Here is a 13,606-nt window from a genome sequence, read left to right on the forward strand (position 1 = left end):
TCCATCTATAAAAGAGAAGCTTCTTCCATTATAAATCAACTTGAATGAAATTAGTGTTATGCTGTCAAAATTCAGCCACTTCTCTCAAGTTCAAATACTTTGCTAGCTTTAGCTTTGCATCCTATAACTCCTTTCCCCTTAGGAAAGTTGTCTGAGCTATGATTCTTCCTATACACCATAGCCAAACACATTCACGCATTTCATCAAACATCTGGTGTGCACCTGCGTCTTCATTCATTCATTCATTTCGCTGTGTCACTTTGAGTCATGAAGTCGTTTCTTCTTGAAGATAGAAGTTGTTTCCATCACCTGTTATTAAAAAAATGTGACTTTTTATAATTCTAGCATTAATCGGTATAAAAGTCACTTTCTATACCGATTTGAGTAATAAATGGTATGGAAAATCATATTTGTATACTGGTTAAAGCTTTAACCCTTATAAAAAGTGTTACTTTCATCCTAGTTGGAGTGTTAACCGATATAGAACACTACAAGAATTTCGATTTTTACTGAGGGTTTATTACCGAAGGCCTACTGGCGGTCGGTAAAAATGAGTTTTCGACGGTCAAAATGAGTTTTACCGAGGGGCATTGTGAGATGGAAATACCGAAGGCCAAAAGAGCATTACCGAGGGGTTTATGGCCTTCGGTAAGAGCCTCAACCACTTAAACTGAGTGATTGGGGATAGTGTAGGAGGTCGTCCCCAATTTCATAAGAGAAGAGTACCCTCTACCTGACTTCGCGTCTTGCTCCCCATTATTTCCCTCTCCATTGTCATCCCCAATTTGTACCATTGTGCTTCCCATTTTCTGCCTGTCACTTTGGTTTCACGTTTCTCTCCCTCTCCCTCTCCCTTTCTCGTCTGTTCGGTGGCATTGGGTGGCTAGGGTTCACTTGCCGAACCTCCCCATAGTGGTGTTGCCGTCAGTGCTTGGCGTTGCCATCAGGAGGGTGGTTCGTTAACATCACGTCGTGTAGACGTTGTTGTCAGGAGGGTGCTCCCGTGACGTGAGGGTGCCTATCTTCGCCAAGGGAGGCTATTGGGAGACCATTGCGTTGAGGTAAGTTCTCTTTGTCTAAATGAAGTAGGTGTTGATGTCGCTAAATGAATCAATAAACCTGACTACACTTGCATTCCATGTGTTAGGGTGAGCTTGAGAAGGGGTTTGAATTGTTTCCAAAAAGGGACGAAGACAGTATAGGGAGAAGCCGTGACCANTGACCAGCAAAGGAAAGCAAAGGCAAAGGTATGGGTACCTAAATTCGTATGGTCTTGGATGTTTTGTACTCTTGGATGTCTTGGATGTTTTGTACTCTTCTAACTGTGATGTAAGCTTCAAGTTAAGACCCTTTTTTTCACCAATCTGTTACTATCTTTTTGGTTGGAACTTCCTTTGTTGGGCACGTCGTGCTGATGTATAACTCTTATAGTCATAACTTAGATTTCTCTGTATATATATGTTCCCTCAAAGTTTTTCAACCTTTTTATTGCTTAATGTTGCAGACTAAAGATGCCCTTTTTCTCTCTAGACTTAATGTTGCAGACTTAAGATGCCCTTTTTCCAGTAGATGCCCCTCTTGCGGTCTTGTGAGTGTTAGAATTCATATTAAATAGTGAGTTATCAATGAGGTTTTTGTGTGAGGTTGCTTTGTGTGGGAATCTGATTCCAGAGACTGNTTTTTTGTGGTTGGATAAGGTGATATAGACTCGACATTCTTTGTGGGAATGGGGAGAGTTGTTAATTATGGTGGCTTGGAGCTTTGGTCAGTGGTTGTGTGAAGGAGACACAGTTGAGGAATTAATTTTAGAGTATGGAGCTTAGTGGTTTGGTTTTCTGGCTACTAGGGTTGTTGATTTTGCAGTTGGAGATTTCTTCTGCTGCTCTTTCTCCATCTGGCATAAACTATGAAGGTTAATGTTCTTCTTGGGATTTTGTTTTGTTTTGTTCATTGAGATNTTTGCTAAAACTTGTGAAGTGAAGGGTTGTGAATTGATGATTTAAGGCACACAAGTTTTGCATATTGACCAATTTAATTGTGCTGGAAAGTAGTAGGCATGGTAGCTCGGTGGTTAAGGTTGATGTAATGATGTTATTTCTGTCTTGATTTTTCTGTTTTCATTTTCCTTGAGAATTTAAGTGTTGCCTAACTATCTATAACAAAATAGCAGCAGAGAGGTTCTTCCTTTTTTTAAGGGTTTTTCTTCTCAATGGTTGTTAGCATCAAATGACCCTCACGCTCTTCAATACAAAATTAAGCTAAAGAATTTATAAACAACATATATGTTGGTTATTTACTTCCTTAGCCTACCCTTACATGTACCATGTATATATAATATATAATGTACACTGTCACTTCATGTTAATTCCCTCTTTTCATTTTTTTTTCATCCTCGGCAGTGGGGTTAAGTTAAGTGCTCAACTAATCATATTGTATCGTGACCTCCCTCATTTGTCACTCTTATTAGTTGGTTCAATTGTGTGAAGGAGCCTCCTTGGTCTGTATTTTTTCAGATATTTTCATAAGGAAAACCAACCTTCTTCTTCTTCCACCCCTTCTGCTAACGAGGCCATCCAGCGCTTGACACATCTACTAGAGCAACGTGACCAGGAAAACCGTGCATTGAGAGAAGAATACACTGACTTGAGAGACGAGTTTTCAAGCTTCAAGTCCCTGGTCATGAGAGCGCTGCCTCAAACTTCAGACACTCCTTCCATTGTCCCTTCGACCCAGCCACGACCCTCCCCGTCACCCGCCGTCCCTCATCAGCCCAGATCAGTCCAGTCCACACCAGTCCAACCATCTACAGATGAGCAGGACGATGAAGATATGTCTGAAGACTTTGTACAATTTTAGTTTCATTTTGTTATTGATCATAGTGATGTTAGTACATTTAGATGTTAGTATATTATGATATTGGTACATTTATTTTTGCTTAGAATTGGATGATATTACTATTATGATATTGTTAGAACATATTGGATGTTAATACATTATGATGATAATGTTAGTATTTTATGATTTTTCATCAATGAACGGAAGATTTTGGGATGGACAATATATAGGTAGGTTTGTTTGTGGATTGAAATTGTTATGCAGGTCTGTGTATGTTGTGAACATTACATTGCAGGTACTTGTGGTTGGACAAGAAAAACAAATACAACTCATTTTTCCCTGCACCAAACCGAAGGCTTTATCGAAGGGCAAAAGCCTTCGGTAATTACCGAAGGACAAAAGCCTTCGGTAATTACCGAGTGTCAAAAGCCCTCGGTAAAAATAGCGACAACCTATTTACCGAGGGCTTTCTGACCGTTGCCGAACCCTCGGTAATAGGTCTTTATCGACGGTTTTTGAAGTTTTCCGAGGATTTTTGACCTTCGATAATGCCCTTCGTTATTGTAGTAATGTCATATTTTATTTTATAATTGTTGGTTAGCGAACTGATATAAAAAGTATATATTATATACAAATTTATCCATCTCTTTATTTTTTATACTGGTTACAAAATCGGTATAAAAAATCATATACTTTCTATATTTTAAACAGACATCTTTAGTCCATTATAAAATAGAAAATCCTAAAAACAAGAAGGAAACTCTGAATAGAAGTTTCTTGTGAGAAATTGCATTAAATCTTAACTTACAATAATAATAAAACAATATAATTAATCAACTACCGTCTAAAAGGAGATATAACTTTCATGATTAAAACTGTCAAAATGATTAATTATGAATATTTTGAAATTCTTACTTTTTATATAAATTTTGATGTTCTATCATTTTATGTAATCAAATTTATTCTTATATGTTTAAATTTAAATTGTTATAAAACATTTTAATTACTTTATAAAAAAATCGTTTCGAACTAAAAACTTCTCATTAGAACAACTTATTACACTTTATGAACGAATTCAATTATATAAATATTTTAAAATAAAATAATCGTCCCAATGTTTTACCTTTTATCCTTCGGTATTATTTGAATATAAATTTATGTATAACAATAAGGAATTTTGATTTTAGTATATTATGATATTCATTGATTTATTATTTTGTTAATTGCATAAACTTTTTCAATAAATTTGAGCTAGCAATAAAAAACAGGTATTGAAACTTCAATTTGTGTGGTCAACAAGAGTCAATACAGAGATATTGAAGTAAAGACATTGTGAAGAAAATAGATCTCACCTTAACTCTGCATTACCTTCACTCCAATTTTCCCAACCTTTCTTCTCCTTAATTTGGCCACTTCCTTTCCAACCATACCTGTCCTTGAAACACTTGGTGGTGCTCTTTTTGGTGCAGTTCTTCAGGTGCTATTTGACAAGCTCGATTCTCATCAAGTTCTGGGCTTCTTTCGTGGGAAAAATCTTGATGAGAAGCTACTGAAAAAGTTGAAGAGAAAGCTGATGGACGTCAACTCTGTGATAGATGATGCAGAACAAAAGCAGTTCACTAATTCATTGGTTAAAGAATGGCTTGATGAGGTTAGAGACGTCTTGTATGATGCAGAGGATCTGCTCGAGCAAATAGACTATGAATTCTCCAAGACTAAGTTGGAAGCTGAATTCCATACCAGTTCTAGCAAGGTACACAATTTTGAATCCAAGATCATAGCACTCTTAGATGATCTAGAATCTCTTTTGAACCAAAACATTGTTAAAGATTTCAAAATTTATAGTGGCGTAAGATCTGGGTTGGGTGGTAATAAGGTGGCGGAGAAAAAAGTTGAGTCAACGTCGTTGGTGGCTGAAGAGGTTATTTATGGCAGAGACGAGGACAAAGAAATGATCTTTACTTGGCTGAGATCTGACACTAATGATAAGAAGCTGTCAATACTTTCTACTGTGGGTATGGGTGGGATGGGTAAGACCACACTTGCTCAACATGTATACAATGATCCAAAGACAGAAGAAGCTAAATTTNATGAAAAGGCTTGGGTTTGCGTTTCTGATGCATTTGATGTTTTGAGAGTATCCAAAGCAATTATTGGAGCTTTCACTAACTCAAGAGATGACAGTGGAGACCTAGAAATGGTTCATGGAAAATTGAAAAAAAGGTTGTCCGGAAGGAAGTTTCTTCTGGTTCTGGATGATGTTTGGAACGAAGACCGAAATCAATGGAAAGCATTACAAACTCCTCTTACTTTTGGAGCTAAAGGAAGTAAAATTATAGTCACAACACGCAGTCACAAAGTTGCTTCTATGATGCAGTCAACTTACATACTCCAACTAAAGCAATTAGATGAAGATCACAGCTGGCAAACTTTTGCTAAATACGCATTCCAAGATGAAAAGTTGAAGTCTGAGTTAAAGGAGATTGGTATGAAGATAGTTAAAAAGTGCCAAGGATTGCCTCTGGCCCTTGAAACAATAGGATGTCTTTTACAGTCAAAGTCATCTGCTTCAGAGTGGGAAGGTGTATTGAAAAGCGAGATATGGGACTTACCAATAGAAGATAGTAAAATCGTCCCTACTTTGTTGTTGAGCTATTACCATCTTCCTTCTCATCTCAAGAGATGTTTCGCTTATTGTGCATTATTCCCCAAAGACCATAGGTTTGACAAGGAGAGCTTAATTTTGTTATGGATGGCTCAAAATTTTGTACATTGCTCTCAACAAAGCAAGCCTCCGGAAGAAGTAGGTGAAAACTACTTGAATGAACTGGTATCAAGGTCATTCTTTAAACAAATAACTTGGTACAACGAAACATATTTTGTTATGCACGACCTTCTCAATATTTAGGAAAATATGTTTCAGGTGAAATCTGCTACAGGTTAGGTGTTGATGATGCAAAAAGAGTATCAAGGAAAACCCGTCACATATACGTAAGCGGTCCTATTCAATATTATACCAGTTTATGTGATGCTAAAGGGTTACGAACATTTACAGCCATTCGGAGGCGTTGTAAGATGCCAATAGAAGAGTTAATCTCCAACTTTAAGTTTTTACGGGTCTTATCAATTCGTTGGTGTATTAAGGTCCCTGACACTATAGGCGATCTTATACATCTACGTTCGTTAGACCTTTCGGTTACCGACATAGAGAGACTTCCTGACTCAATCTGTTCACTATATAACTTGCCAGAATTGAAACTAAACAATTGTGTCAAATTGAAGAAGCTGCCCTTGACTTTGCATGAGCTTACCAATTTGCGCCGCCTAGAACTTATGGGAACTACTTTAACAAAGGTTCCACTCCGTTTAAGAAAGTTGAAGAATCTTCACGTGTGGATGGACAATTTTGAGGTTGGCAAAAGTAGTGAGTTGAGTATTCAACAATTAGGAGAACTTGATTTTCATGGACAGCGGCTCTCAATTAAAAATCTTGAAAATACCTCAAATCCCTGTGAGATGAATTTGAAGAATTAAACACATATTGTGAAGCTGAGTTTACAATGGAATTTGAAGCGGAAAAATGACGATTCAATAAAAGAAAGAGAAGTACTTGAGAATCTGCAACCTCCCAGACATTTGAAGTACTTATCAATCGATGGCTATGGTGGCACACAATTTCCCCGTTGGTTATCCAATAATTCTCTATCCAATGTGGTGTCCTTAACCTTGAAAAACTGCAAACATTGCTTATGGTTGCCTTCCCTTGGACGTTTGAAATTTCTGGAGGACTTGAGAATTGATGGCCTTGATTGGATAGTAAAGATAGATGCTGATTTCTACGGGAATAGCTCTTGTGCATTTCCATCCTTGAAAACGTTGAGCTTTAATGATATGAAGGAATGGGAAGAATGGCAGTGCATGACAGGTGCTTTTCCAAGTCTTCAATGTATTTATCTGAAGAATTGTCCCAAGCTGAAAGAATTGCCAGACATACTTTGTCATTTAAAGAAACTAACTATAAAAGACTGCGGCCAACTTGGCGCTCCGATTCCCAGGACCGGAGAGATTGAATGTGTGAATATGAGGCCGTCTTCATTTGATATGACTAGGCCGCCCCACATTCCCATTAGCCATTGGTACCATTCCCTTGTAGAATTGGATATCAGACATTATTGTAACTCTTTCACTACCTTTCCTTTAGATTTGTTCCCAAAACTGTACCACCTTTGTTTACTCGGGTGTCGCAATCTACAAATGATATCGCAGGGGCACCCTCATAATCATTTGCAGTATTTGAGGATTGAAAAATGCTCTGAATTTGAATCATTTCCCAATGAAGGATTATTTGCTCCTCAGCTAGAGTCATTATATATTAGTGGATTAGAGAAATTGAAGTCAATGCCTAAATGCATGTCTGCCCTTCTTCCATCTCTTAATGATCTGACCATAAGCAATTGTCCAGCGCTGGAGTTGTCCGAGGAATGTTTGCCATCAAATGTAAAAGAAACGCATCTCTTGAATTGCTCCAAACTTGTGGCCTCCCTAAAGGGCGCCTAGGGAACCAACCCTTCCTTAAAAAGCTTGTTCATTAGCAATGTGGATTTGGAGTGTTTTCCGGGTGAAGGTTTTCTCCCACCTTCTCTTAGTAATCTAACGATATATGATTGTCCAAATCTTAAGAAACTGGACAACAGGGGTCTCTCTCACCTCTCCTCTCTTCGGTCATTGATTCTTCGTGACTGTCCTATACTCCGATGCTTGCCAGAGGAGGGTCTACCCAAATCCATTTCAAAACTCAAAATTTATGGTTGTTTGTTGCTCAAACAGCGGTGCCAGAAACAAGGTGAAGACTGGGAAAAGATTGCTCACATTAAATTCATATGGATTGATGGCAAAGGAGTAAAGATATAAGTGGAAAGACAAGTATATCAATGCAGCAGTTCTCATATGCCTACATTTGTCGTCTGGTTCCTCAGGTTCTCCTCACTATCTTTTAAAGAGATTGCATAGAGATACCTAACCAAACTTAGGTGGAATAAACTATAGTGTTGCTTCTTGCAGGTAGTAGAGGTGAGATGTTTACCCAACGCCATACTTAGATGGAATTGTCAGCAAACTGCTTGTACTTCTTCAGGTATGTTAATGTTATTATGGTCATTTTACTGAATTATATAATTGAACTTTTCTTTAATTTTGGATTTTCTCTACAAAAGTTTTAGAACGGTAAGCAGATGGTGCAAGAAGGTGCCTTAACGGTAACACTATCTCGCGCACTAGAAGCAAACCAGGAAGCCCATCGCATCCCCAAGCAGTGACGTTTTCGCCCAATTTTGAAGCCTTTCCCCATTCTGCTGCGACCCAATTGATGGGACTGTAATGGGTTATTTGGAATCTAGGATCCCATTGAAGAAGGGGAGCTTGTTTTGTACTCAGATCACTGGAAAAGAGAATGTCCATTTTTTGCCAATGATTTTGGAGAAATTTAGGAAAGGTGGTGGTGAGGGCATGGAATTTATATTGTAAATGTTGTTGAAACTCAAATTTGAGCTGTAAAACTAAATCTCTGTTTGTGGTTTACTGAGGTTCTAGGATCTGATTATTTTCTTAATAAACTCTGTCTGGCATGATCATTAATATTTACATTGATTTCTGTTGTGTATTTATGTTTAAATTCAAAGTGAGTTGATAATGTCTAATTGTTCACTGTTGAGGCTTAGTTCCTTGGTGTTGCAAATGTATTACGGAACTACAAATGGTCTGATTTTATCCTCAATTGATTTCATTTGTTAGTTCACAAGATTGGAAGACAAGACTAAATATATCCCTGCACCTTATATGTTAGTTAATTTTTGTTGATATTGTTGTTCTAATTTTCTTACCTTCTTTCAGCATTTTGTCCACTCCAGAAAGATAATAATTGCTCATTTCTTTGATCTTTTTAAGTGTTTTTTTTTTTTTTATGAAGCCACGTTATATAAAAAAAAAATTATAATCATTTTGTAAAAATCTAAAACTAAGTGTTTTAGAACTATTCTCCAAAGCCAGAGATAGTATTTTTCTAAGCTTAAACAGTCAGTCCCTAATTCTTTGAGAATATTTTTGGAGTAATTTCTCTTAATTTTAACTAAGAGAAATTAGTTAAAATTTGGCAAATTCTGTTGAGGCAAATTATGTTACGAAAAAGCAAGACCTGTTTTCTGCTTTCAAGCTTACACAGGAAGACATTGCAGACATTGAAAATTTGGCCAAAGACCTTCGAATTGGAGAAAGGGTATGTACTTGAGATTTTTTATTTGTGCCTCTTTTTCAATTGGAATACTTTTCCATAATGTGTTACGAATTGATTTAATTTCAGATTATGAAGTCCATTGCTCCATCAATATATGGTCACGATGACATAAAATCTGCAATCGCTTTAGCTATGTTAGGAGGCCAAGAAAAAAAATGTTGAAGGAAAGCATCGGCTTCGAGGAGACATAAATGTTATTCTTTTGGGTGATCCACGAACAGCGAAGTCTCAATTTCTCAATTATAATTTATCAAGTTAGTGTAACAAATTTTTATTCTGAACTTTTTAATTAACTCTTCACTTCCACTCATTCAACTTAGTAAGTCTATGAGATTTGGTTCTCTTGCTTAATATTTTTCTTTTCCCTCAGATTTTGTTTCATAGAGGAAGATGAAGGCGAGACTTAGGGTTCGTGATTTTGGAGTTTGTCTTACAGGAGGTTATAGTGATTATTATGGAGAATATAGTGATTATTATGGAGAAGACGTCAGGTTTGTTGATGGTGATGTGTTGATTGCGTGGTTGGTGGTTTGCATTTTTTGTCACGATTTGGATTTGTGCGATTTGGCTTCTTTTAAAGGTTTTCACAGTGTTGGTTTCGCAATGAGAGGTTGATCATGATTACTGATGGCGGATGAGGTTAATGGAGGATGAGATGCTCTATGGGTGACCAGGAATGAAGCTTTTAGAGTTTTTTTTAAAACATTTTTAAAATAGGACTTAATTATCTCAATTTTATAAATATATGGACCTAATTGAGTCAGTTCAAAAGACGAGGACTCACTTGAGATTCTCCAACTAATATAAAGACGATCCGAGAGTTTAAACCATTAGTCTACTTTAAGCATGAGTGCAAGGATTCCTATAATAAACAACATTACATGAAAATCTTATAATCAATTTTAAAGATGATAAATAATTAGTTATTATAATCATTATTTTAAATATTAATTTATAAAATTAAATTTATTGATATCTAAAACAGTTTCTATTATGAATAAAAATTATAATTAGTTTATGAATTAAACTCTAAATTGACGACTAATATTAGCTACCAAGATTTTATTTATGGAATTTGGTAATCTTAACATTTTATAACTAACATCTTAAGTATTTATTGCGTCTCCACTAGAACAAGAGGCCCTGAACGATGTTCGGGAGTTGTAGACCTCATTCCTTTTAGATGTTTATAGAAGATGATTTTAAATATTTTTTGTGTAAATATTAGATTACTTATTCATTGTTTGATGAGGTTAGGAAAAATTATTAGATGTGTAAATAATAGAAAGTAGTTTGTAACACGTATGCTGAAGCATTATGGGAGTGAGAGAAAGGTTGTTAGGAATGAAGGACACGTGGAGCTTGAACAGGGACATGTGGAGCGTGATCAGGAGGTGGAGAGCACGTGCAACACTAGGATTCATAAGGAAAANTCCCTTTTAAAAGGATTTGTGCATTAATTGGAAAGGCGTGTGGAATGTGGCAAGTACCTTTATGTTATTCTTTCACAGTTTCTACAGCAGATATTAATTTATCTATATTTTACTTTTCCTTCATGGAATTTTGGACTTTCGTGTTATATTGTGATTGAATATACACTTTTTCATATTGACAGAGAATTCTTTCTTTCGTTATTTTCTTTATTACATTACTGTTACTGGTCATTATTTTGTTCCTTTAATATATCTCGATTATTTAGGGATTCTATCTGTCTGAATTTTATGTAGGCCTGTATGTGGTAGTACACATACAAACCTGTTGATGGCAACCCCTTTAGGGACTTCCCATCCAAAGAAGTATCAACTACAACTAAGACTAAAGAAAGGGAAGTATAATATAGATTTCCAAAACTATTTCCTTATCTAAGTCTTAGATAGATTCTACTTAAACTAAATAGTTTTCTTTGCTTTGTAGGTGTCCAAATAAAAGTAGACCAAGGAAACCAAGAAGCTAGCCAAGCTAAGAAAGAGCAAAGGAGACAAGGAAGAGGACTTTAGAAGGCCTACNGATTNAAGGNANCAACTTTCCNAAATGGAAACATGAAGAAGGTGNCGANCGCCCAGCCAACACCTTTGTGCACTTAGCCATTCACGCTAGCCTCCTTCTTCATTGACGCACATGTTAAACATTGAAGCATTTGGCCAATTGTCAAGCTTCTATCGCAAGCTTCTTCCATCTTTCTGCANATTTTCAACAAGCTGAATGTGTAGCTTCCATTNCACGACACATGAAGCCTTCTCCATCTATAAAAGAGAAGCTTCTTCCATTATAAATCAACTTGAATGAAATTAGTGTTATGCTGTCAAAATTCAGCCACTTCTCTCAAGTTCAAACACTTTGCTAGATTTAGCTTTGCATCCTATAACTCCTTTCCCCTTAGGAAAGTTGTCTGAGCTATGATTCTACCTATACACCATAGCCAAACACATTCGCGCATTTCATCAAACATTTGGTGTACACCAGCGTCTTCATTCATTCATTCATTTCGCTGCGTCACTTTGAGTCATGACACCGTTTCTTCTTGAAGATAGAAGTTGTTTCCATCACCTATTATTAAAAGAATGTGACTTTTTATAATTCTAGCATTAATCGGTATAAAAGTCACTTTCTATACTGATTTGAATAATAAATAGTATAGAAAATCATATTTGTATACTGGTTAAAGCTTTAACCCCTATAAAAATGTTACTTTCATCCTAGTTGGCGTGTTAACTGATATAGAATCTCATATTTTATTTTATAATTGTTGGTTAGCGAACCGATATAAAAATTATATATTATATACAAATTTATCCATCTCTTTATTTTTTATACTAGTTACAGTATAAAAAATCAAATACTTTCTATATTTTAAACAGACATTTAGTCCATTATAAAATAGAAAATCATAAAAACAAGAAGGAAACTCTGAATAAAAGTTTCTTGTGAGAAAATTGCATTAAATCTTAACTTACAATAATAATAAAACAATATAATTAAACTACCGTCTAAAAGGAGATATAACTTTCATGATTAAAACTAACAATGTCAAAATGATTAATTATGAATATTTTAAAATTCTTACTTTTTATATAAATTTTGATGTTCTATCATTTTATGTAATCAAATTTATTCTTATATGTTTAAATTTAAATTGTTATAAAACATCTTAATTACTTTATAAAAAAAATCGTTTCGAACTAAAAACTTCTCATTCGAACAACTTATTACACTTTATGAATGAATTCAATTATATAAATATTTCAAAAAATAAAATAATCGTCCCAATGTTTTACCTTTTATCCTTCTGTATTATTTGAATATAAATTTATGTATAACAATAAGGAATTTTGATTTATTATTTTAGTATCCTTCGGTCATTATTTTAGTATACCTAAGATATTCATTGATTTATTATTATTTTGTTAATTGCTTAAACTTTTTCAATAAATTTGAGCTAACAATATAAAACAGGTATTGAAACTTCAATTTATGTGGTGAACAAGAGTCAACAACAGATATTGAAGTAAAGACATTGTCAGATCTCTCTTTTCACAATCCTTTAATAAAGCAAGCCACTAAAATAGACTGATTCACTAAAGTTGATAGAAATTTCGTTAAAGTAACAGAAAAAAAGAAGTAAAACAAAGTTGATATGTTGCACAGCTTACCAAACCCACCTTCTGCTGTCGGAAATAATCATTCCTTTATTGAAGTAAATGCTTCCAATTTTCACAATATTCACTCATTATCATTTGTCAGTCCTTCGTTCACGTAACTTAGCTTCACTTTCAATTTTCTCAATCCTTTCTTTTCCTCAATTTGGCAACTTCTTTCTCAACCATGCCTGTCCTCGAAACACTTGGTGGTGCTCTTTTTGGTGCTGTTCTTCAGATGCTATTTGACAAGCTCGATTCTCATCAAGTTCTGGGCTTCTTCTGTGGGAGAAATCTTGATGAGAAGCTACTGAAAAAGTTGAAGAGGAAGCTGATGGATGTCAATTCTGTGATAGATGATGCAGAACAAAAACAGTTCACTAATTCATTGGTCAAAGAATGGTTTGATGAGGTTAGAGACATCTTATATGATGCAGAGGATCTGCTGGAGCAAATAGAATATGAATTCTCCAAGACTAAGTTGGAAGCTGAATTCCAGACCAGTTCTAGCAAGGTACACAGTTTTGAATCCAAGATCATAGCACTCCTAGATGATCTAGAATCTCTTTTGAACCAAAACATTGTTAAAGATTTCAAAATTTATAGTGACGTTAAATCTGGGTTGGGTAATAAGGTGGCGGAGAAAAAAGTTGAGTCAACGTCGTTGGTGGCTGAAGAGGTTATTTATGGCAGAAATGAGGATAAAGAAATCATCTTTACTTGGCTGAAATCTGACACTAATGATAATAAGCTGTCAATACTTTCTATTGTGGGTATGGGTGGGATGGGTAAGACCACACTTGCTCAACATGTATACAATGATCCAAAGACAGAAGAAGCTAAATTT

The 13,606-nt window shown here is 35.4% G+C and overlaps 1 protein-coding gene, 1 long non-coding RNA gene and 1 pseudogene across 2 annotated transcripts in view; all 3 read left to right on the top strand.

The window, feature by feature from the left end:
* LOC106773275 overlaps nt 1-8,573 on the top strand; it is a 16,647-nt gene extending 8,074 nt beyond the window's left edge. The window contains exons 2-3 of the long non-coding RNA XR_002669778.1: nt 7,897-7,969; nt 8,049-8,573. This is a non-coding gene — a long non-coding RNA (uncharacterized LOC106773275). The remainder of the gene's footprint in view (nt 1-7,896; nt 7,970-8,048) is intronic.
* The window catches only part of LOC106773278 (putative disease resistance protein At3g14460), a 66,412-nt gene that overhangs the window by 26,469 nt on the left and 26,337 nt on the right, over nt 1-13,606 (top strand). The window lies entirely within an intron of this gene.
* The window catches only part of LOC106774078, a 12,541-nt pseudogene continuing 3,066 nt past the window's right edge, over nt 4,132-13,606 (top strand).

Source organism: Vigna radiata, chromosome 9 (assembly GCF_000741045.1).
Source record: "Vigna radiata var. radiata cultivar VC1973A chromosome 9, Vradiata_ver6, whole genome shotgun sequence".
NCBI lineage: Eukaryota > Viridiplantae > Streptophyta > Magnoliopsida > Fabales > Fabaceae > Vigna > Vigna radiata.